We start from the raw sequence: 23,714 nt of genomic DNA, 5'->3' as shown, positions 1-23,714 counted from the left end.
CACATCACCATAGCACCATTTTGGAGAATATCCACTGAACACAAGCAGCTTATGCTATTCTGTGTCAGCCATGACACAAGGATACATTTTCTATGTGTATTTACGCTTTGATTTGAATCAAAACAGCGCATCTGTGCAGCGTGACACAGAAGAGCGTAAGCTACTTGTGCTCAGCGGATGTTCTCCAAAATGGCGCTACAGTGATACGGAGCGATACAGAGTACACAAATTGTTGAATAAAGTGTTTGTTTTTTTTTCTTCACTTACACAAAGTATTCTTGTGGCTTCATAACATTACAGTTGAACCACTGATAGCATATGGACTATTCTAACGATGTCTTTCATACTTTTCTGGAACTTGACAGTATAATTTACTTAGCAGTCAACGGGACAGTCACAAGCCTCCTGGTTTTCATCCAAAATATCTTAAATTGTGTTCCGCAGACGAATGAAGCATTTACAGGTTCGGAAGGACATGGGGGTAAGTGATTATTGACAAAATTTTCATTTTGGGGTGGAGTATCCCTTTAAACTTTTTTAACGTCAAAACAGAATATGAAGGCTATTCTCCTTTTTCATTAATAATGTAGGCTATTGATATCTTTATTAGGCTAATTATTATTTAATGTTTCAATATTCATATTTCATATTTGTAGCTTATATTTTAAACTGCATTTGCAGTGAAAAGATGACTTTACTTTGATGCTTTTACAGCTCGCTCTCTCGGTCTCCAAATTAAACTCACTTACGTTGCCACTTGCGCTTCTATGCCAAGACTAATCCCCTCATCCAAGTATCGCTGGGTTATTTCCTAACCCCAAATGATTAACAACAAATTAATTCCGCTCCAGTCCGCAGCTCTATTCTGCGTCAGGTTTTGGCATTGACTTGCGTTTGAATAGCTGTGGGTGACAGACTTAGAACAGCGCTGAGATAGCAAACGCGCGATCTTTCTCTTTCAGACCAAACGCTGCGGGCTACACGCCGGGGATTGCTGGAAATATTAAATTTCTACCGGACAATAAGAGTTTCCTTTAACGGATTCCAGAGGCTGGACTCAAATCGGAGGCAGCGACGCACGCATCAAACAAACGAACGTCCCTTTTTGTCCACGCGCTCAGGAGCGTGTTCATTCTACTGGCGCAGCACTGAATAACTATTGTAGCGGTAGGTGATTGATAAGGCAAGTGTTTCCAGCCCAGACAGACACGTTTTCATAAGGCACAGCTGGTTGCGCTGGCGTGGACTGTTTTTGCCATCATTTGTTAGACAAAAAGCAATTTATTCCCGCTTATTGCAAACGACTTCTTGGATACTGGATGGCTGTCCGAAGGGGGATACAACGGCTGCAGGACCAAGCCGGGAATGCCATTTGTTCACGAGCAGCATAAACGAGCTTTGTTGCGCGGTGTTTTTACCCGGGGACAGGTGTCGTTGTGTACGTTGGGGCGGGGGGTTAGTTGTTGGGGGTTTGAACACAGTTGTCTTAAGGATGTCAGATCAGGGATCAGATCTGCACAGAGACAGGTGTGATAGAGAGGAGTAGATTTCACGCGGACCCCTCCTCTCTTCTCCTCTCAGTCATTCTGGAATATAGTCCCGAGGAGGCGAGTCATTCACAGAGAACCGGGCTCACCGTTTCCCGCGGCTGTTATCGGTAAGTGTGCTGGTTTTCCAAACTGCAAGTTTCTGTTCTGGATTGTAGTGGCTAGTTGTTACGGGTTTTTCCTCTCCATCTAAATGTTGCGATGATGGGTTTGGCTCTGCGCGCGCCCCTGAATTGTGCTTTTTTCCACACTAAGGAATTAGTCTAGAGTATTGTTCAGACGTGTTATGATTCTTCTTTATGATGTATTACGCTTGTGTAATTAAAGCAATGCGTTTTTGTATTTAGAGAGTTGTTACTCGTTGTTCTGACTTGATTTTGCCCATGCAATTCGGGTTTTGTTGAAGCCTTACGGATGGTGGAACAAAATTAAATAATTAACATTTGTTCACATTTTATAGTAGATGTGGTTCATTTGTCTTGAAAATATGTGTTTTGACAACAGTTAGGCTATCACTTTACCTGCACTCTTTTTTTTTTAATCAATATTGCAATTAGATTATGACATTATTTTATTCAATTCAAGTCTTAAAGGCTTGTCTTCATTTTAGGTCTGTCATATGCCTCAATTTATTATTTTTTATAGCTTTTTGCTCTCAGGTTGACTGAGTTTGTGCTGTCTTTTAAGTGGTTAAGAGCATTTCTCAAAACTGAGTGTACTTCCTCCAAACTCTTCACACAGTTATCTTTTCCATCTTGACACCGCAATTAATCTCAAATGCACTTAAATCATCTAAACAATGGACTCATTCTGCCATGACCTAACTAACATTCATTTCACACCCATCAAGACACCGAGCATTACAAGGTCTTAAAAAAAAAAAAAAAAAAAACAGAAACCAGAAGCCTTTTGTGAAACAAGAATGACAACACTTTATTGTGTTGCATGCAGTACAAGGGGAAAAAACTCACAAATTTTAAGCAACAGCATGTCTTACTTTTTGAAATATGGTAATTACACTATAAAAATGTAGCTCTGATACTGTAAAACAAAAACAAGTGTCTGCATATCCATGCAACAGATCCGCCTTTAATCACATGGACTGGCACCAATATACATAATGCATCTACATAATGTGCTCTTGACATGCCTGATCCATCCCAGCCAGTCATGTTTACATGATATTTTAAAGATGGGCTCTTTTGAATTGATGATGATAATGAAATTGACATAGCAAAATGTTTTCGGCTATAACGGAAACCTTGTTGGCCTGTTTTTTCTTTCTTTATTTCTTTTTCTTTCTTTCTTTCTTAGAGAGGCATATGAGTTCGAGAAGATTTAATGAATTTTGAAAGACGTGTTCATTGAATGCAGTAACAAAATGATCTATAGTTTAGTCTGCATGTTCTTCTGGTTTTTTGATTGTCTGAAGATTTTTGGAAAACACACTAGGTATTTAGAAATTCAGTTCTGACCAAAACCGACTGTAAAAACTGTGAACGGTAGCTGTTAAATGAAACGTGTCTAGGTGTCATTGTTCTTTCTTTCCCCATTCACCCTGTTTCTCATGAACTGACATTTAGAGCTGCACTCTTAAAAATAAAGGTTCCAATTACAACCAAAAGGATTTTACAGCCGGATTTCATAGCAGGACCTATTTAAGTTCCACAAAGAGCCATTTATTTTGTGGTTCTTTAGGAAGACTATGTTCTTGTGCTTTTAGAACCCACACAGTACACTGATCCTAAAACCCTATAATGAAACATTAAGAGCTCTTTTATTCTCCAAAGAACCACATAGCTCATATAGAGCCCAATACGGTTTTTGATATAGGCACCTTGAATCTAAGAGAGTGTGTGTTTGCTTTACTATGGTTGGTGTGTACGGTTTGTTTTACTTGCCATATCTTCCAGGTGTTTGAACATACACCTATTCAATAGCTGTTCGTATTCCACCAAGTAAGTGGGTCGCGCCGTGTCAGAATAATATTTTTCATCTTCCTTTCTCAACAAGAGGGTGAACTTTCATGAATGGCTGGCTCTTCAGCACCGGTCTGTCTGCCGCCTCGCTGTGAGACACGGTTTTTGTCATAGTCCCCCTGTTTCAAATTCAAATAGCCATTGCACTGTCTTTTGTTATCCTTCAAGGTTTGTGGACTGGAAAAAGAGAAAGAAGTGAGTGAAGTCCCTAAGGGTGAAAGCATTTAAAAGAACCCAGGAGAGAGAGCAGATGAGAAAGGAGGTGAAAAGAGGATTTGCCATGTGGAGACGATGTCCTTTAGTGAAGGAAAGGTAAGATATGGATAGGATAGCAGCCTGTTTTCTCCACCAACAACTCAGCTTATTATGGACAAGAATTGTTCTTTGAAGCAAAAACTCAATTTTCTTACTGTCTACATGACTAAAGGTCTCAAGCTCGATAGCAGTCATTAGAGCTGTTCAGTCTTTGCATTGTGAATTGGGTTATTATCATCCATCTTCTTTGTTTGGTTTCAGTCCAGCTTAAGCGCTCACATTTTTTCATTTCGACAGTCCCTGAGGCCCATGATTCATGACTGAGGGTGGCATTTGTGTGAGCTTGCCATTGACCTCTTCAAGCGCACATACAAAACCACTCATTACACACTGAATTATCATTAGCACCACAGAACACAATGTGTGAAGTGCACAGGAAGTGTACAACTCGGAATAGATCGGTTTCAGTGTTCCCTTTTTAACTCCATTTGTTGCACTGCACAGTTTTTATGAGCAAGAAATTAAGCAGTCACTTGCTCTGTAGTTGGGTCAATGATGTATAAGAGTGCCCATAATATTTTAAATTGAATTCCATTTATCTAGTTTAAAACATTTCAATTCAGCAAGTTCTTAGAAATTTGCTCTTTGTAATTATTTAAAAATACTATTTTTATGAAAAGCTTCAGTTTGATAACTCTAAAAATGTCAAGTGGTATAACCATTAAGTGCAAAAAATAAATAAATGTGGTAGTACACATTATCCATTATTTTCCAAAAAGTTATAAAATATTCTTTTAAAGGTGGTTGGAATTTCAATAAATGAATAAGGGCATATGTGATATTTTAATAGACTTATTTTCGACCTTGCCACATAGTTTTTGAAATAATTTCTTGTTAAATATTTTTTTTTATTTTTTATTTTAATATCAGGACTTCAGAATTTCACCCTAACATTTTTTTTTAATTCAAACATGCTTATTATAAAACAGGTGTATTCAAGTCATTATATGTGTAAATAATTTTTTTTATGTATTTTTGTATAAACTGAGAGGACAAAACGTTAATTAATATCAATGACCCGGTTATGTTTCTGTTCTCGTTCTCAACAACTTCAGTTCTGCTGCTGCCATTGTCTTTAATGCACTTTACATCTTAACAGACTGTTCAGCGGAGCTGTTCTAATCCCCAGCAAACACAGAGCTGTTTTATTACGACCAGTCTTAGGTCGAGATGTGCAACTTTCCCAACATGCTCTGAGCTCGAGCAACCCTCATGCTGATTTTACTGGGATGTAATTCGAAGGATTTTCTGAAATGTGATTGGGAGGGATTAGAAGAGGTGGATGAAGGGAAATAGATAGAGTGATCCAAGTTTTCTTGAATAGGTGCCCTGTTCAAGTTAGCCCTTTCCCCCAACAGCCGCACTTCACCCCTCAGTGCAAGTGTTGAGGCCAGTGTGCCGAGGGAACAGGTGCTCCGGGCACAGGGGGCACACGCGCGGACAAACACACATGCACACTTACAGTTGCCCGTGGGGTTTTGCGTCACCTGCGGCTGCTTAACCCGCCCCCCCCGCCCCCCGTGGACCCTTTTCGAGGCGGTCCGTGGCCGGAGGGGGGCCATTCACTTGTAATCCCCAAAGCAGGGCCCCTTAACTCCCTCCATGTCATTTGCGTCCTCTTTATCGGTCTTTTACTGTCATCCGGCTTCCTTCCCTTTTCTTTTTTTCCTTTTGTCAGCCCTCGATTTCTCCATATCTCAAACCGTCCCTTTCGCTGTCCCTCCCTTTTTGGCACAGAGCTCAGTCTTTCTTTCTCTCCCTACGTCTTTCTGTCTCTCCCTCACTCTTGTCTTGATGTCAGACCCTTCCAGACAGAGTGCTTTCTCTCAGTGTGCTGTCAGGCTAAAGGACACTGCCCACTGGGGCTCTGAAAGGAACAAATTGACCGGAACAATGTTCTCACTTAGCATGTAGAGCTTGCCGAAAGAGAAGGTGAGAAGCACGCTGGGCCCGCTCAGAAACCGCACGTTGAGATGCCCACCCGGTCTTTCACTGGCCTCTTCTCGCAATTTCCTATTTTCCCATCACACGTTTATGCCTGTTGAAGGTTAGTACAGGAGTCGCAGAGAGGGAGTGATAAACGCATTAGCCAGTGACTTCTAAAAACCTTATTTCCCATGATTCTTCTGCTCCTGGAGGGTTAACCCTTCACCTGACCTGCCATAAGGTGGTGCTGGAGGTCATGGCTCCTCCCATTAAAATGTAATGGAGCTTCTCTTCCATTCCCCCTCAGCGAAGACCCCTTCTCCCTCCAGTTTTATCACATATCCATTTTTTCTTTTTTTTCCTGCTTTGTTTCTGATTTTTCACATCTTTCAAGTGGAGCCAAATAAGTGAGCTTAGAATTTACACAGCAAAAACCTCCTAATTAGGTGAGTGTGAATATTGTTACTTGGTCTGATGTTACTGTACAGCGTGTTTCCTTTTCCTTTAAGTTTCCTTTTGTTTCTTTTCTTTACTGCTCTCCACTCTTGTCTTTTTCCTTGAATTATCCTTTGTCCATTTACTTAATTTTCTCCCTTTTCCTTGACCTTTCTTTTTCTTTTTGTTTTTTGCTGTCTTTTTCTTTAATTTCCTTTTCCTTTCCTTGTGTCCTTTTTTCTTTTTTCTTTTGCTTTCCATCCCTTACTTTTACTTCCTTTTCCCTTTCCTTTTCCTTTTCCTTTCATTTCCTTTTCCTTCCTTTATCCTTTTTTTTGCTTTCCATTCTTTCCTTTTACTTCCTTTTCATTATATTTCTACTTCCTTTCCTTTTCATTTTCCTTTCCTTTTTCTTCCTTTCCATTTCAGTTCCGTTTTCTTCCTTTCTCCTTTTCTTTTGTTTTCCATTATTTCCTTTTACTACCTTTTCATTATTTCTACTTCCTTTCCTTTCCTTTCCTTTCCTTTCCTTTCCTTTCCTTTCCTTTCCTTTCCTTTCCTTTCCTTTCCTTTCCTTTCCTTTCCTTTCCTTTCCTTTCCTTTCCTTTCCCTTCCCTTCCCTTCCCTTCCCTTCCCTTCCCTTCCCTTCCCTTCCCTTCCCTTCCCCTTCCCTTCCCTTCCCTTCCCTTCCCTTCCCTTCCCTTCCCTCCCTTTCCTTTCCTTTCCCTTCCCTTCCCTTCCCTTCCCTTCCCTTCCCTTCCCTTCCCTTCCCTTCCCTTCCCTTCCCTTCCCTTCCCTATTACTTCTACTTCCTTCTCATTTACCTTTCCATTTCCTTCATGTTTTTCATTTCCTTTTTGTTTGGTTTCTCATTTCCTTCACTTTCCATTCCCCTTTATTCTCATTCCACCCTTCTCTTTTGTCCAAGCTGGTAGTCTTTACAGTTGTTGCATAAGCTACATAAATATACCTCTATGCATAAACAGCAGGCAGGATATCAGAGATTGAAAGAGTTTTATGTGCGGGGGGCTGTGTGACTCTTTCAGAAGACCGAGCGAGCTGTGAAAGGAGATGCTGTATGCGATTCTAGGCCTTCGGCTGAGAGAACAAGGTGATGAGAAAAGATGGTGGGCGACAGGAGATTGTTAGCCTGCATGGGCGTGAATAAACAGAGCAAGTGTGTGTGTGTGTGTGTGAGAGAGAGACAGACAGAGGATGTGTGAGAGGGTAAGAAAGAGTGAAATAGAAAAACTAGATTATATTTGTGTGAATGTGTTTCACTGCTGCCTTTGCTCATTCTCTGAGGCCCAGTCACATCTCTCTCACGTGGTGGTGGCTGAAAGATCTGTTAATGAGGGGAGATGCTAACAAGACGCAACAGTGAGGAACTGGAAAAACACTGCCAGTCAGAGAAGAGAAAGGCTGGTTGGTACTGTAACCCATACACTCACATAAGACCTGTTTACACCATTCAACTCATTCTCAGGTGATCCAATCACAAGTGGTCAAATGAGACATGCTTTTACACCTGGTTTTTTATTTGCATCTCAAATGTGCCTCTTGTGAACACTGTGATCGGATTTCAAGGGAGGGTCTCTAATTTTGTGATTTCTTATGCTAGTGTATCACTGCATGTTAATAAAGGGTGTAAAAAAAAAACTATTGCTTTCAAAAATGTAACACATTTTGGTCTGAATTTCAAATGAATGCTTTGCATGATCTGTGTTGCTGCATGTTGATATGAGTCAAACCAGAGAAGTTCGAAAGAAATCGAAATCGCAATTATGCAGAAGATGCGATTTTAATGCGTATCTTTCAGTGAAACATGGTTCTGTGATCAGTAGTAAATCACCATCTGAAGGCCAGAGGGCACTTTTGCGCAGAAAGTCCAAATACACCCTGCAGAAGAAACTCAGGAAATCCCTATAGCGGTTGCTGAATAAATAGAAGATTTAAATGCTTTCATTGATTCAACGAGACTAATAAACACGCGACTACGGCAATATATGGTTTATCTGAGTTCTTAATATAATAATTTTCATTATAATAAACTATATCTATAATACAATGCTAATCCACATAGCCTTTATCAATGCTTAGAATACTGTGAAATATGTTGCGTGCCTTATTCTGTGTAAGAAGCCACATCATCTCACCGAAGGATTAATTTCAAACACTAGGCTGATGTTATGAAGTGAGTTTGGAGGAAAAACATTATTAAATGTGATATTTTTACATGCTTTCAGATGGATCAGCAATTACTACACAGGGCCGGAGCTACGCAAACAGCTGTCATTATCGCAAACAATTTCTTCGATTTCATAATCGTATGATTATATCATCTGCAAATTTTGTATTTATTTATTTATTGTTATTTATTTATTTATTTTTTGGCGTAGCTTGTTAGAGAACTACGGCTCTCTGTAGTAAATGCTGCTCCATCTGAAAGCAGGTGATGGAGATTTACTACTAATCAAAGACCCGGCTTTACTGACTGTGCATGACAATTTTGTACACCCATATTTACCACTGTACACCCAACACCAGGTGTCAAATTAAACAGATTTATACACTATGTCTGTTTTTTTTTCTCTTCATCTCACCTCAGGCTACATCTGTCTATCACTCTTGATCTCACCAACACACACCACAACACACAAATCTCACATTGTTGCTTGGTGTTTTTGGCTGGCACTGCTCTGCAGCTGGTGTGAGAACACAGTCTCTCAGGTAGACAGGAAGTGTGTGTGTTGATGAGGAGGTTGAAGCCATAGATGACTCACTAAGCCTCTGAGGACACATTCCTGTTTTTCTGTGGTTAAAAACACCTGAGGATGTTCGTTTTACAGCCTCTCTTTGTCCCCACAGAGGTGCTTTTACCCAGAACACAGTTCTGTCTTTCCTCTCAACTGGAAATCTGCTAGGAAGAGGTGTTTGCACAGTGCAGTGCCACTGTTAAATGTTTAACCATCTCTGTGTTTATGGACTTTCCTTTTCCTCTAATTCTTCTGTCCTTTCTGTCTCTGTCCAAGCGGCTTGTTCTCAGCCTCAAGGTAATTAACAGCGTACCGCATTCTGTGACCCGCAGGATGCAATCATGCATGAGCGAGGGAGAGACACTGAACAAAGTAGCCCTGAAATGAATGTGGGGCTCAAGATGGGAAAAGGAGAAAGAGGGAGAGGGCAAAGGACAGAGGGCAGGAGGAGAGATGCCAGGCAGTGAGGTAATCCTGAGAGCGGATGAGAAAAATGAGCAAGAGATGGGGCTCTGGAGAGGGATTGTGGGTGTTTAATGGACAGGCGGGATGCTGGCGGCTGAAAAACATTTAAATCAAGAACTCAGAGGAACCAATTAATGTATAGAAACCTTGGAGTTCCTGCACAAATCAGCTCACAGAGCCAAACAGAACCCATGCTGTGGAGTGCATCTGTTGACTACCTCTCTCTCTTAGGGTAAATCTCATGAAAATGTGTCCCAGTCATATTTTTCCCACATTAAGAAAATAAGAAATTATATTTTCCCTAAGAAAAATGAGCCATATTTTTGTACTGTCAAAATCTGACATTATTTTTATTACATTTAAGCACATTTTCCCTCAAAATTCTCATTACTCTTAATGATGATTCTCATTACTGTAATACTGTTTTGCTCTTTTTGTATCGTTTCCATCTTAAAACAATCAATACATTATTTAGAAATATATATTCTATATATAAAACCCACACACATACACACACATTTGTTAATATGTGACCGTGGACCACAAAACCAGTCATAAGGGTCAGTTTTTTGAAAATTGAGATTTAAACATAATCTTTAAACATAATATACAAAATATACTAAATTTAGAAAAAATGATCTCAGTATCCTAATGATTTTTGATGTAAAATAAACATTTATAATGTTGACCCATACAGTGGCTACTGCGACAAATATACCCTTGCTACTTATGACAAGTTTTGTGGTCCAGGGTCACATGTATTATATAATAAGTAGGCTGTAACAACAGGGATGTGATATCTATGAATACTATGACTGACTTTCATAAAGTCAAATGGATTTAAAAAGACATGAGCTATAAGATTGCATTATGGAGACTTGTTGGTGAACTATGCTTTAATGTATCATTAGGTATTTTTCATATTGCAGTTAGTTTTACATGATTTTCGTTATAGTCTGTTAATGTCTTGTATAGATTCATCTCTCTCTGTCTCTGCACGTTCAATAAAGCTTTATTGGCACGACTACTGCAATACAGTACAACGAAGAGCTGTTTATGACTTCAACTACAGACAAGATATAATAATGTACTAGCATTGGAGCTTATAGAGGGTGAAAGAGAACACTTAATATTGAACCAGAGATGAAAAGATATCACTCTTGTGCTGAGGAGAACGGTTTGAGTGTGTGTGTGTGTGTGAGTGTGTGTGGCGGAGGCCATCTGGAGGCAACAGGTCTAGTGTCAGCGGGCAGTTGCTGTAACACAGTCTGGTGCTCTCTTGGGATGATGTCAGACACACACAGACACACACACACATAGACACCATACGAATCAATCTGGCATTCAGCTGAAACGCCCTGACAAAAAGCCAAAAATCTTTGATGTTGAGTGTCCTCGCTTGTTAAGAGCACTTCTCCATGTGGGGAAAATACACAGCAATTTTGGGCTCGTGCGTGTAAACAGAAGAGAGGGAAAATGGAGAGAGATAGAGAGAGAGAGCTCTCATCCATTTGATTAGGGATTACAATTCTTGGTTTCGGATGACAATTTGCTAATGTATTTCAAATCAATTGCAGCACATTCACAGTGATGGATTTTGCTCTAGTGAAGAGGAATAATGCTAATCAGATTCTGTAGCCTTTGTATGTGTGCATGTGTGTATGTGTGTGTGGTGGTATATTTGTATTTGTATGTAAATGTTTTTCACCCCCCGTGTGCTCATAAGGACCTGAATGGATTTGTGTTCGAATCGTTTAGTGAGACAGGAGTCTGACTGCTCACCCCGCTGTCAGGCTTCTGCGTTTCCTCTCCTCTCAAATCCCCCATGTGAATATTCATAACCCCTTTCAAGCCTTTTAATAACTTGTTTTTGTGGTCTGCATCAGAGGCGGCTGGCATTTTTGTGTCATGCCGAATAGAAAAAGAGAGAGAGTGACAGATTTTCTGACTTGAGTTGTGAAGCTTAGCTCAGCCGTTAGCATCGCTAACTCCCACCTCAGCATGCTAAATCCTGCAAGTGTTTCTTTGGTTTTGTCATTTTGCACTCACAGTGCACAATGTCACGCTGCAAAACACACTTTTTCCTCCACTGGCATTTTGTTGTGCTGAGCAGTAAAAATTTCTAAACATTTTTAAAGGAGTAGTTCAGCTAAAATAAAAATTCTGTCATTTACTCACCCTCATGTCATTCCAAACCTGTATTTCTATCTTTCTTCTGAGGAACAGAAAAGAATATATTCTGAAGAATGTTGCTAAGCAAACAATTTTGCTTACTTTTTTATGATTTTTGATGAATGATGTATGTGTTTTCTGAAACGGGTATTAAAGGGATAATTCACCCAAAAATGGAAATTCTGTTGTTGTTTTTTTTCACCTTTGTGCTGTTCCAAACTTGCTGAACACAGAAGATATTTTGACAAATGGTAGTAACTGACAGATTGTTTACCATTAATCTCCATCATGTGGACCAAATAAGACTGAGGCATTTCTAAAAATATCTTACAACAAGAAAAAGATGAATTTCCAATTAAGTAAAATGTTATTTCTAAAAACAAATCTTAACATCGCATGCAGTTATGGCTTAAATTTAATTAATTTTAATCACTGAATTACTGGGTTGGCACTCAAGAACTGAATTGGTCCAATTTATGATTGAATCATTCTTTTGAGTCAGTTCTTCTCAGTGAATTGATTCAGTTCACAAATCTGAACTGATTCTTGAGTTAAACTCACTGACTCTATTATTAACAGCTCATAGGAGGGCAAGAGTAATAGTGAATAGTGCCTTTATGTTATACTGATTACTTCTATGATATTGTTTGTCATTTTTGTAGCCTGACACAATAACTACAACATCATACAGTTTTGGAACAACGTGAGGGTGAATAAATGATGACAGAAATATAATTTTTTTTGGCTGAACTATCTCCTGTGAGCTTTTGAGAGATCTGTAATTGTAGCTCATATTTTCTGTCTGTTATCTTAAAGAACAGAATTAGTCTCTCCATCCCCTTTCTCAGCACACACAGACCTTTGGCATAAGAGAGCCTTGTATCCCGGGCAGACAGCCTGGCAATCATGTGACACACTCTTCCCCTTTTATCCTCAGCTACAACCCTAACCCTCAAACAATCACCTACTTCTCACACACACACACACACACACACAAAATCACAGAATGCTTGTTTATGCTTTGCTTGCAGCCTAACCTTTAAACAATTATCTACTTGCTCAGTATAAATAGCATAGCATGTCACCCCTGCTTTATTTCTCCCTCTCCCTCAGCCTGCCCAGCACCACCGCCGCCGCTGTCCACAAGGAAACTTGATACCGCCAGTGTAAACTCTAGAAATGATCAGCCGGAGACCATCGTCCCTGAGAACGCTCTGCTCTGTCCTCCTGCCCCATGTCTGTCATGACTTCGAGATCTGTGAGGGGTTACATGAAGCACAACACGCTGTGGCATCGGGTCACCACATTAGCGCTAGTCGACATACGGCTCCTCTCTGCGCCGAGGGAACTGCAAGGGCTGGTGTGGAAATACTGAGCAAATTGGCTGGGATTTTTAAACCTTTCCAGATCACGCTAGGAATATGTTGTGGTAAACAATCTTGAGTGCTTTTTTTAATGCTAGGTTTATTGATGAATCTCTGTATGAGGGAGTTTAATTGCATAGCCTCAGGGTCGACTGCACAATCTCTCCGACATGGGAGAGCACTGGCTCTGCCAAATGTTAAAGATGGCACTTGGGCTTTTAAGGCCACTGCTTTTCTTTCTCTCACGCTGGCTTGTTTAAGGGCGGTTTCACCTGCCTTGTTTCTCACGACTGTTGTTGGTACCATAAGTGTTTACAACAAAGTTTCTTTGAAGCAGCACAGCGGAGGAGCAGCCTGGTGTTCACGTTAGTTATGAAAGAACAGCTTGGGGCTCCTTGGGTCAGATTTCTCCACTTATTTATGAGATAAGACTCTCCAGGACAGCTGGGCCAGTTGTTCGTTTTCACAACCTCACTCTCGTGCTTTCTCTCACGTCCCCTTTTAGCGTTTCGCACGGGTCCACCAATGGTAAACATTGTCTACGCTGCAATGTTTAGTTCTATAAACAGACTGTAAGCTAAACCTAACAAATGCTTGAAAGTCAGATTTGTCAATGGACCTCTAACATGCAACACACAGGCATAATAAACCCCTGCTACCGAACGCAAAATGCACACACACGAGAGATGACAGAGTAATTACCATGTGCCGTCAACCCCCCCCCCCCCCCCCCCAAAAAAAAACACTAGAATTCCCTACTGTGAAAATTAATCGAGCCTAAAATTGTGATGAAACTGAGAGATTATGGCTCTGATGGTATGGCCAGGAACCATTCCTGGATTGCTCATACTGGCAAGTACGTTCTCAATCACTGGCTCGAGTTAAGGCTTGTTGTCAATTTGTTTCAGTTTGATTCTAATTCACAGGCTCTCAGTTCCAATTTGGTTTTATTTTGATTCAATTCATTTGGGTATACACTATTGTTCAAAAAGTTGTTGTTTTTTAAATGTTTCTTATGCTCACCAAAGCTGTATTTGGTTGATCAAAAATTTATTTTAGTATATTTTATAATGTAATTTATTCCTGTGATGGCAAAGCTGAATTTTTAGCTGCCATTAATCCATTTTTTAGTGTCACATGATCCTTCAGAAATAATTTTAATATGCTGATTTGGTGCAGGAAATATATATATCAATGTTTTTATAAAACCATGATGCACAGGATTCTTTGATGAATAGAAAGTTCAAAAGAATAGCATTTATTTGAAATTGAAACCTTTTGTAGCATTGTAAATGCTTGCTGAATACAAGTATTAAATTATTTTCTTTTTAAAAAATCTTTGTGACCCCAAATTTTTAATGGAAGTGTACATATTTTACAATTTCCATTTTGCTTGCATATGAAGGAAATTCCCTGTCAGATACTACTATATTTTATACATGGAACCTTTAATATTACATTATGATATATATTAATGTTAATTTATAACACAAGCAACAAGGCAAAAAAAATGCAGATCAGTTGCTATTTATTTAACAGACATAATCAATGCAACCAAACGCTAACATTTAAAGCAGACAGCATTTGATGATGTGTAAATGTGTAGATGTTCTGTAGTATATTCAAATATTCCATTACTAGAAGTAATGATAAATTTTGATCTGATAACTGTAATCAGTGAATTCAAATGATAAAACTGAGTTTTTAATGATTTAATAAAAAAACACTGGAGATGCAAATGTGGCCTTTATGTCTTTGTTATCCATATCAGAAGGAAAAACTGAAAGTCATTGTTTGCTTTCACCTGCATCTTTACTTAACTGCTCATCTTGGAGCTGAGACATTGAGAAAGCAATAGATGAGAGAATGTGAAAGTGTGTGTTTGACTCTCTTTTGGAGACAGTCTTCTGCATCAGCATCAGCAGCAGCGGGTGTTGTGGCATTGCCCCATTTGCCTGTCAGATTGAAACCGGCAACTTCTGAAAAAGGGAACGGCTGAGCACAGCCTCGGCATCTCTGCAGGCAGCAGCTGCTTGGAGCCGTTCATTAATATAATAACTCAGCTCTGTATTTCTCCTCAGTCTCTGTCTCTTTCTCACCCCTCTGTGAGAGTTCACCGCTGGTGGAGCTGTGTGAAGCTGAGGAGAGTTCAGACCTCAACCTGGAGGAGCTTCACTCAGTATGTCGCTTGTCTTTTATGTTTATACCCGAAGTCAACATCTAAGCAGTTTTAGTTCTTTCATTCTCGATCTCTCCCTCTCTTTAGACTCATTCTTTCTCTGTGTGCTACTTGTAGATTTTTTTTTCATGTCGGAAGGATATTATGACACTTTTTTTCTTGTTTGCTTCAAATGAGCTTCTGTCTTTGTACCATAAGAACAAAGTGCCAGTTGCAAAGCACAAAGCTGGAACCCCTACGACCCTGTAGTTGTGTGTGCACATACATGCGCTGGTCTCTGGAGCCACTGTGAGCCACATTTGCAGGCCACTTTCATACTTAACAGGTTAATTAGAGGATTTGTGTTAATGATCCAAGATTCTGATTAGACAGGCCCCTATGCGTTTGTACCCTGTAGGGCTGCATGATTATGACAGATTATAACTGTGAATTATTTCTGTTGATACCATAATCATGATTATTAAATTTGATTAATAGAATTTGCTTTAAGAGAAGTCAGATGTAGTTAGACAGAAATCATCCAGGCAGATTAATTGCTTGATATTTAGTCATTCAAAGATTATCAGCATTTGTTTCAGTTCCAAAAATACCTAATCAGCTTTGTTCATTGTTTGGTAAACAAATAAGCCTGTTGTTTCAATTGTTTTAGTGAATGATTTTTAGTAAATATTGTGATTTTAAAATTATAAAAAATTACAATATAAATGGTAGTATAATATTTTGTGTGTATATGCGGTGGTTTATGGGGACACAAATTTGTATAATTGTAGGTATTACAATGTGAAGGTGGTTTATGAGGACACTGCCTATGTCCCCGTAATTCAGAAGGCTTAAAAAACATATTAAATGGAGTTTTTTTTTTTGAAAATCTAAAACTGCACAAAGTTTTTTGTTAGGGGTAGGTGTTTAGGTCTGTTAGGGGTAGGTGTTTAGGTTTAGGTGTAGGGTTGGTGTAGGGCGATGGAGAATATACAGTTTGTATAGTATAAAAACCATTATGCCTACGGAGATTCCCTGTAAACCACCAATACCAACATGTATGTATGTATGTATGTATGTATGCATGTATGTATGCATGTTGCACAGTGTCATAGACACAAATACAAAACACCATCATGATGACACACACACACACAAATACAAAGCAATAAACAGTATTTTAAGAACAAAATCTAAGAAGAAACAGGGACCTGGTTATTTAAATGAAATGTCAGTTTATGGTTTTTGACTGAAAATTATAAGATTAATAATTTTTTACTACAAAGAGCTGTACATTTAGCTGTACAGTTACTGTAAAATTCCATGAAATGTCCATTTATTATAGTTATAGTATACACATTATACACATATTATAGTATACACATCATTCACATCATACATTAAAGGAACTTAGTGTTAACCAATTAACAGGTTTTTACCATAGCATTTCTAACCCTTAAAATTCTGATTAGTTTTCACTGTTATTTCAGTATTTTTCGTACATTGGATTTTTTGTGAGTAATGTGTTCCTGAGTTAATTTATTGCTATTTTGTACATCAGTAAATCAAGACCAAATTGAAAGTGCCTAAATGGTTGACTTCACGCTGGCCCACTTAGTAGCAGGAAAAACAAAAATGTTGTTCACATTTTTAATAAATTATACACACAATGTGAGCAACGTGACAACACCAGAGCACTCCCATCCCATTATAATCACTGAAGCTGTCACTACAGGCTTGCACAGTTCCACCTAAAGTTTAGAACAGAAGTTAAACACAATAACAGTCTACTGATGGTTAACAGTCTGGTTTGAACACTCCTGTGTTGGCAATGCATTGCGCATTTTGGTTGTGAGTTTTTTTTTTTTCTTCTTCTTTTTTTCTGGATGAATTGTACATTCATAGGTGTGGAACGGTTTAACTTACTCACGGATTGGTTTGTATCACGGTTTTAGAGTCGCGGTTTCGGTACGGTTCGGTATGTGCTATGTTTAGGGAAAAACTATACTGTCAAGTAAAAATAAAGAAAATGAAAAATCTATCTAACTACAAGCAACAGCACAAATAAAATAAAAAAATTTAAAATATTTTTTTAGGTAGCTCCTAACAGTTATAAGGTACAGAAATTGAATAAACTAATCAAGTGTAAACTAGCATTGCATATTTTACTGTATAAATTAAAGATTAATCTTTATTAAAGTTACAAAAGCTATTCAATCAAGAGCAGTGAGTGATTTCCTTGTTGTTGCTGTGTGATTAATATTAAGAAAGTGCTGTCACTTTAAGAGAATGCACTGATCCAGTGCACTGATACAGTACGTTTAGCCGGCTTTGTTGCTATAGGATGTGTACCAAGACGGGCATTTTGACATAATATTTGTGTGAATTTGTCCAATCAAACAAAATACTTCAGAGAGAGCTTAATATTAGCGCTTCGGATGAGCGCATGCAAGCTCTCGTCTTCTGGATCTTAAATGTTTAAGCTGCCAAGGCTTAAATGAGTTTAATTTAAACACAGAAATCAACGTGTACTGTTCAGGTCTCACGCGCGCTATCAGCATGATGACGGAATAGATGACTGCTCAAATTCCAGCATACGGCATTCGCATTGAACAAGAGTGAATGGTTTTTCCATGTATTTTTTTTCCCATCGCTGTCGTTGTAATGTACTGGGAAGCCAGAATGTGTATCCATTAACAGAAACATACATTAGCTGAACCCTGTTTGTTTTACGTGTTAAGTGTTATAACAAAACATTACAGATGCACTGTCAGATTTAAGTTGAACTGCAGTGATAGTGCGTGGAGAACCGTACAGTTCTATTTTTTTTTACAGAGAACCATTCCACCCCTAATTCCTAGTGCCCAGGGTGCAATGATGGATGCAGGACTTGCCTTGGTGTGATTCTGGGCATCGGAGCTCAGTGCTCATCCTGGCCTGGCTCAGTAATGAAGCAGCAGGGTTCTCTTATCAGCCGTACCTAGCTGCTTCTTGACAGCCCGTGTGGCTTATGAGATCCCTGCGGAGACCCCCTCGACCCACTTAGACAACTTGCAGTAAGTACAAGTGAGTAGGGTGCTGATATCGTTTGAATCTGGAGTGCTTTTCCAGAATAAAGTGGACAGCGCTGCTGGTGCCTGCAAGAGACGAAGGATGTTTAAGCTGAAGACCTAAGCACGCAGGATTAGAGTTGAAAAATTGCTGTGAATACAAGGAGGGGTCTTGTATCCCAGATTGACTATGGAGACGTGGGAATGGAGATGTGAGTCTGTTGTGTATTCAGGTCTGTCCCCTGCTAAACCTTCCTGATTAATTCTTTCCAAGCCAACTCCTGAGAGTCACCTTTTTCCTTAATCACACTCTCTTTCTTTCTGTCTTAATGTGTGGAGGTTTATAAAAACAGTGTTTTTGCCTTTTGCCATCTTAGCTGAACAAAACGAGAAGTGCCACCATCAATGTTTGTCAAACTAAAATTGAACACACTCTATGAAATTATGCGAATGCTGATACTTCTAACTATAAAATTTATTAGAATACACTTGGTAGCGCAACACAAATACTATTCAAAAGTTTGGGATAGGTAAGATTCTTTTGCTCTATAGGGCTGCAGTTTTTTCCATCAAAAATATAATAAAAACAGCAATATAACAATTTAAAATAAATTTTCTATTTTAGTACATTCTGAAATGTAATGTGATGGCAAAGCTAAATTTTTGGCAGCCATTATTCCACCCTTCAGTGTGTCACATGATCTTTCAGAAATCATTCAAATGATGATTTGGTGCTTAAAAACTTTTCTTGTCACTATTAATGTTGAAAACAGTGCTGCTTAATATTTTGTGGAAACACTGATACATTTTCCAGGGTCCTTTGATGAACAGAAAGTTCAAAAGAAGAGTTATTTTGTAATAAGGTAAGTCTTTACGATCTCTTTAAGTCAATGTAGTGCATCTATTTTGAATAAAAGTATTAATAAAAAATGTAAAAAAAATCTTACCAACTCCAAACCTTTGAATGGTAGTGTATGATATACCACTCCCTGTTTAAACTTAAGACTAAACAAGAAAAAAGTCACAATATTTTGTAGGTTAATTTATTGAGAAATAGTTCACGTTCAGTTCTCTTTTGGGTTAACCACTGTCACAGTGGTACAACCTACAGAAGAGGTTTGTTAGTGAAGAATATGTTTTCGATTAATTTTTCCCAAGCATTTGCACACTTGCATATAGTATGGTTCTGCTCTTTCTTTGTTATGATCATCGGACCCCCCCCCCCCCAAAAAAGAAAGGCTCTCCAGGGATCCCTTGGACTCCAGCTGAGCTGACCTAAAGCCAATTCACTTCATTGCATTGCCATGCTCATTAATGATATTGATTAGGACCATGAACAGCGGCTAAATCTTGACATTCAGCAATCGGAGACTGGAACAGGACTGTACTTTCAGTAGTCGCACTTTATTTGATATTAGTCGTGTTCGATAAACGTGTCTGATATTAGGGTCGCTGTGATTTTGCCAAGTAAGACATGATCCTGGATCAACATTTTTTGATGATCATTATTGTGCAAAAATATAGATTTTACCCAATCCCTACCCCTAAACCTAACCCTACCCATAATTTATTAATATTAATTTATTAATTTAATCTCAATTCTGATTGGTTGATTGGAATGTTGTTCCAGGATCAACAAGGATGTTGATCCAGGAATATGTTGTACTTGGTGAAATCATGCTCACCCTGATATTTGGCATATCTGGTTATGAAAATCTCAACCGAATTGGACCACCCTTCTGTGAAATGACAACTGCTGCTCCTTTTATTAAATATTTTGGCTAATTTGATTATTATTTCAGCTCTAAATAATCAAATAAGAATTCTAGATTCTCAACATCCATTCTGGAGAATTTTCCTCCCAAATCAGTGCTAAAAAAAATCCAACAGATACCTTCTGGGTCTGCTGATAACTTGATAAGTATGTTACTGGCATAGTCTTAAACTAGGTCATGAATACACTTCCAGCACATCTACGTGCTAAAGTGTTTAAGCATGTTTAAGAGATGAGATCTGGTGGCGCTGAAAATGGAGATTGATCCCAACAATTAAGCGACATTTGCTAGCAGAGTCATGCTGATGTATTGCACTTCGGAAAGTTAATAATGGCTGTCTTGTTTTATACATCCAATAAAAAGCAGCAGGTGTAACGTCCTTAATATCAGTCGGCAGCAAAGACCCGAAGACTCCCGACAAGCAGTTTGAATAATAACCCACCTGCTTTCTCGCTGCTCAATATGCGACTTTAAAGGTGCTTGGAGACGTAACGAATGCAAATACATAAACACGCCGTTTTAGGAAAACAGTTTTATGATAATTATCACACAGAGAAGCAACCGTGCTTAAAAATGCAGATATGAAAAGTGAGCCTAAGAACACAGGAGGAAAAGAGAGATGCACCACGTGCAGGCTGCAGGAAATGGGTTTGTGTATTGTGTACAAATAGCCACGTTATTTCAGGAAGCGTTGTCCATTTTTTCTGCTTATAATAGCATGAGGGAAAATGCTCTGGGCCCAATTGGGCCAATCATGTGTTTTAAGAATATTATGACAGTAATGACACTGCTTTATATAGAGGACAACATTATCCACTTGCCATTACGGAACCAGCTTAATATAGCTAGATGGAGTGACCCTGCTAAAATGGCCCAGGAAGACGTAATGCTGTCAGGACATGATACAGTTAGGCTTTGTAACTGTAGGGCAACCTGATTTTAAGGCACTCTTAGGGGGCAGGGCACTTGGGGCTGATGCCCAGGTTAACAGCGGTCTAGCTTACAGAGCAGTCCCAGAGTAGCTCTGTATCTAACCAGTGACCTGATTGCCGCCAATTAAGTACATTGCATCAGCGCAGCCATCCGGGGTGCCCAGAGAGGACCCTGGGTAGGATGTCTAAATGTGCTGCGTGTGCTGATTTAGAAAGACACTGGTTGGAGAACTCTGGAGCTCTCTTCTGAGGATGGAGGACAAGGCCATGAGGCTGTTTAAGTCCCTTGATGTGTGTTGGTGTGTGTCCTCTCCTTCAGGGGTTTTCAGTTGTGTTGAGTGCCTCTATTAGACCTTGAGTCTTATACAGAGAACCATAACTCACTGCAGTTCCAATTCAGCCCAATAGAGCAAGGTTTTGCATTTGCATTTTAATGCTGTTTTTAGATTTATGTTTAAAGGACACTCCAGTTTTAGTAGTTTTAACAATGGTTTTGATGGTTACTGTTTAGATTTTGCTTAATTTTTATACACTTCAATTTTAGTCATTTTAGTTAGTAAACAAGCCCATTGAGGTAAGAATCTACATCTGTATTCACAAATGAATTGCAAACATGGAGCAGTGTCTATTACACAGAAGACCGTGAAAATATCGGTTTAAGCGGTTTAAAGGGATGGTTAACTCCAAAAAGTGATTATTTTACTCACACTTATGTATTTCCCAACCTTGTCATACAGGAGCACAAAAGAAGATATTTTGGAAAAATCTGTTTTCCAACAGTAATACTCTAATATTGTTCTTGATATGGGCAAAAGCATTTTCATTTTTGGGTCAATTTATATTTGCAGAACTTGAGCTGCTTGTGCATTATTCAAGTTTTTGGGAGGCTTTGATTCGTAAATCTAGTTTTTAATTTAAAGAGTTTTACCACTGTCAAGGCATAAAAAGTCTTGCATAGGAGTATGAACTAAAAATAATACAGAATAATCTATGTTCCTGAAACAAAACAATTGCTGTATCTGTAAACTATTGTAATCGTAGGTTTTGAATTCAAATCCACACAAACAGGATTAAATGCATAATTGGCATCCTATGGATGACCAAATTGTTGCATGAAAGTTGCTTACATCAGAATGAAGAGTGATCTGCAATTTCCTGCCAGTCGTTAGGATTTCATTTCTGTCCGTTCTTGTTATCCGTATCACCAGCATCTGAAGCCATATCGCCTGTGGGATGTCTTCACCCACTCAAGTCAGACTATTCCACAATGCATTGAGTGCTCTGACTATTAATATTATTAATTTTTATTGTGTTTTTTGTTTCTTTATAGTTTTCTTTTGCTTTGCACTCATTATTTTACTGCAGGCTAAAGTATTGTTTTCAAACCAATGGTTTCCTGCTAACTTGTATATGGAGGGGTTTGTGTGATTGTGTGAGAGTCGTTGGAGTCTCCAGCATGAGCTGCATAGTTTCCGCTACAGCTTTCAGAGGTCTGTTTTGGAAGGACATAGTGTGCTTTTGGCCAGGAAATGTACATGGAGATGAAATGAATGATCCTCTGGTGAGGGTTATGATGAAGGGTGAGGGAAAGTGAGGTTGGACGAGAGTTCGAGTCTGGGACTAAGGGGGATATGCACTTACACAAGCACACACATCCTGGAAGCCGTGTTCCTGAGTGGGAGGAAAAGAGGCCGATGGCTCTTAGTCAGATCATTACTGAGAATCATCATCATTTCCAATCAACCGTTGGAAGGAGTGTTTGAAAATGTGAGACAAAGCGTAGGAGTGTGACACTGTGTAACCGAATGACATGGCATGTGTGTATATTTATTGCAATAAGACGACTCATTTATGTGGAGTGAAACAAGAGCGCAGACTCTTGGATGGGTTTGATAGATTTTTAGCTCTGACTCCGGAACCGAGGAAGCCCCAGAGACACTCGTTACTTAATTAACCACAAAATTAGATGAATGATAAAAGGACTAGAGAGAAGCTCTCCCCCCTCTCAATTTTTTTTTTTCTTTTTTTTTGGGTTTTCCACTAGAGACAAGATCTCTGACTGAGTTGCAGGCTATTTGCTGATTTGTCTGCAGAGGGAAATGTGCTTTAGCCCAGGCACAATTACACTGTTGGTGTTAAAACAATATTGCGGCTTTGAAGTTTAAAGTCTTTTTTTCTATGTGAAGCCTATGATGATCACAGTAAATAGCTCTGTTTATAATATGCCTTCATCAACAGAAATGACGGAGGGATGTGGGGTTATTTTAAGTGTCTAAACTGTATATATTAAAGAAGAACTCAGGGTTTCCTGTTGCAAAGTAAGTACCAGTTTGAACTGCATAACCCATGTGGATAAGTTAGCTATAATAAAGCAAACTGCCTGAAGTGAAATGCGGATTCTGAGAGGAGAGTTCACTTAGTAATGCAATTTATTCACACTTTCTGTGTTGTTTCAGCATCAATTGCGCTAAAGAAAGTATGAAAATCAAGTCACTGCGATAACACAACCACAAAATCGGATGGAACAGGTGTCGTCTTTTAATTGTTTCTGTCATGCCGTGATGTTAATATGGGAAGATGCCATATTGATTTTATGTGAATAAAAACGAGGCTGTGAGGGATAGATTTAATGGCTTTACAATGGCATGCACTGTATAAAGGTCATAGATAATAATTTTGTAAACATTTTATGGAGGTTTTTGTCTACTGGAAGTTTTTTTAGTAAGATGTTTTGTCAGCTGAACAATTGTTATGTTGTTAAACAACAGTACGATCCATTAAACACAACATGCTTCTGTTCCTTACAGCCTCAGTTTTTTTTTTATTCCTGTCAGAAATTA

General features: G+C 38.9%; 1 protein-coding gene across 1 annotated transcript in view; it reads left to right on the top strand.

Moving 5' to 3' along the window:
• Positions 1 to 786: 786 nt before the first annotated feature.
• Positions 787 to 23,714, top strand: part of sema6bb (sema domain, transmembrane domain (TM), and cytoplasmic domain, (semaphorin) 6Bb) — a 118,870-nt gene continuing 95,942 nt past the window's right edge. The window contains exon 1 of the mRNA XM_042728905.1: positions 787 to 1,657. The gene's annotated coding sequence lies outside the window, so the exon portion shown is untranslated. The remainder of the gene's footprint in view (positions 1,658 to 23,714) is intronic.

The sequence above is a fragment of the Cyprinus carpio genome, chromosome B8 (assembly GCF_018340385.1).
Source record: "Cyprinus carpio isolate SPL01 chromosome B8, ASM1834038v1, whole genome shotgun sequence".
In the NCBI taxonomy this organism is placed as follows: Eukaryota; Metazoa; Chordata; class Actinopteri; order Cypriniformes; family Cyprinidae; genus Cyprinus; species Cyprinus carpio.
This window is presented reverse-complemented; position numbering and strand designations above follow the sequence as displayed.